This window comes from Triticum urartu, chromosome 7A, assembly GCF_056163025.1.
Source record: "Triticum urartu cultivar PI428250 chromosome 7A, HENAU_Tu73, whole genome shotgun sequence".
Taxonomy (NCBI): domain Eukaryota; kingdom Viridiplantae; phylum Streptophyta; class Magnoliopsida; order Poales; family Poaceae; genus Triticum; species Triticum urartu.
This window is the reverse complement of record NC_141879.1, coordinates 123,750,755-123,752,814: the sequence shown is the minus strand read 5'-3', so window position 1 is coordinate 123,752,814 and position 2,060 is coordinate 123,750,755. Positions and strand designations below refer to the sequence as shown.

The window sequence follows — 2,060 nt, the reverse complement described above, 5'->3', positions numbered from 1 at the left end:
TACACGTAGCGCACGTCTCTCGTCCAGCTTTCAAGGTCAACCCGCCGTCTAACCATTGCGAGGGTCCGGAGGGTCGAGTACATATACACTTCCCCCTCCGAGTCACATGCCATGATTCTCCTGTTGATTGCCTAGCTAGCTCATCCATCATCCCTCCTCCACTATCTAGAAGCTTCTGGAAGGTTTTGTTCTTTTGCGTCATGGCCAACTGCCTCTACCCGTGCGTGAGCCTGTTGGCACTGGCCGAGTCTCCCGCGACGGCCAGGCTGGTGTAATGGGGCGGGCGGACGATGGTGCTGCCGGTGCCGGTCACCGACGACAATGACGAGGGCAACGGCGGCGTCTTCACGTCGCGGACGTGGCGGCCGAGTTGCTGCTGGCGGACCCTTTCTTTGTCGACCTCCCAGTCCCCGTCGCGCCGCCGGGGGAGCGACTGCTGCCCCGGCGGCAACAAAAGTCGCATGGCGGCCACGCTTGCGTCTCTGTCAGACGCGCCGAGGGCAGGAAGACGGTGCAGCTTGCAGGCCACGGACAGTGCCTGTTCGAGTACGTCAAGGGCGGAGACGACGGCTTCGCGGCACTCATCTAGGTCCTGCCGCAGTTCATCGAGAAGGTCATCACCTGCGACGGCGGCAATGGCTGCCGGCCGGCCAGCGTGCATCGGGAATGGTGAATATGTCAACGATGGAGCTGAAGGGGCACTAGGAGCAGCTCGTGGGCGCGACGGGCTGCCCATGGTCGCCGAGGCTGGAGACCATCTCCGAGCGCAACAAGAGGAGGATCTTCCAGTCACCGGCCGGACATATCCTACGTATGTGGATCCAGCACCGATCTAATTCTTCTCGGTGCCGATGCAGCACCTCCACAGTGGCGGAGCTTGAGACACATCTTAGGAGGGGCAAATAGGCTGGGGGTAACCAATATCAGGTTTGGGCTAGATTTCTATCAATCTATGGAAAATTTACTCATGATAATATGAACAAATCTCCTATGCAGAGGGGGCGATGGCCCAGGTTGATCTCCACTAAGCTCCGCCACTGCCTCCATACTTGCTTCCATCGGATCGAGTCGCGGAAAGCAGACAAGTGCAAATGCCCCAAATTTTGCACAGGTCGCATGTCCAGGAGTACTATGGTTCTTAACTTTTTTTTTGCGGGATGCTATGGTTCCTAATTGACTTGATATATACAGCTATGGACATAGATGACTGTAGAAGCGGATGCAAATGTCACCTATTAAACAGTCAAGTCGACTATAGAAGCGGATGTGGATCTTTGTCGTGATGAGACACTCCTGGTGCAAGGTGTATACCTATCAATTCCATAGTAAACTGAGATGTGTAAGAGAAAAACAAGTGCAGATGGTTTGATGCAAATATTATAGCAAAAGTAGTATGACTGTATGAGCACTGTCAGGCCAGGTACTATAGTGAGCTAAATCGACAAAATTCATTGGTAGCCGACGTTGTAGTTTAACTACTCAGTCGTCTGATATTACAGCAAAGCATGACGCATGCTTGATTTATTCGTGCCTTTCCTGGGAGAAAGGCGTTCTGGAGGCCCAGCTCTATGGATCCTTTAATTTTGAAAAATTCAAAGTTCATGCTTTTTAGTTTCAAAAAATTCTGAAAAAATATACAAGTACAGACAGATGACATGTGTATGTCTGTAAAAATTCAGGATTAAATACCTTGAAATGCGACCTGTGCAAAAAAGACAAATTCTTTGACTTTGAGGATGAATAGTATCATGTGTTAAACAACCTCAGATTTGTCTTTTTTGCACAACCCTCGTTTCAACGTATTTTGTCATGAACATTATTATGACTTCCTCTATATGTGTATTTATTTTCATGATTTTTTGAAATCTCATATTTTGATGAAATTTGAAAAATGCTTTTTGAGGCTTCAATGGAGCTCGGCCTACAAAAGGCATTTTTGCCTTTCCTGACCTCTATTAATGCGAGATTTACCCTCTTCTTTTTTTTGCTGGAGGCTTCCTTTGATACAACTATACTCAAGATTATAGTTTAAGTTCACATGTGGATAATTATGTTTTCTC

General features: G+C 48.5%; 1 pseudogene; it reads left to right on the top strand.

Moving 5' to 3' along the window:
* Positions 1-200: 200 nt before the first annotated feature.
* Positions 201-906, top strand: LOC125518483 (uncharacterized; annotated as a pseudogene).
* Positions 907-2,060: the final 1,154 nt, after the last annotated feature.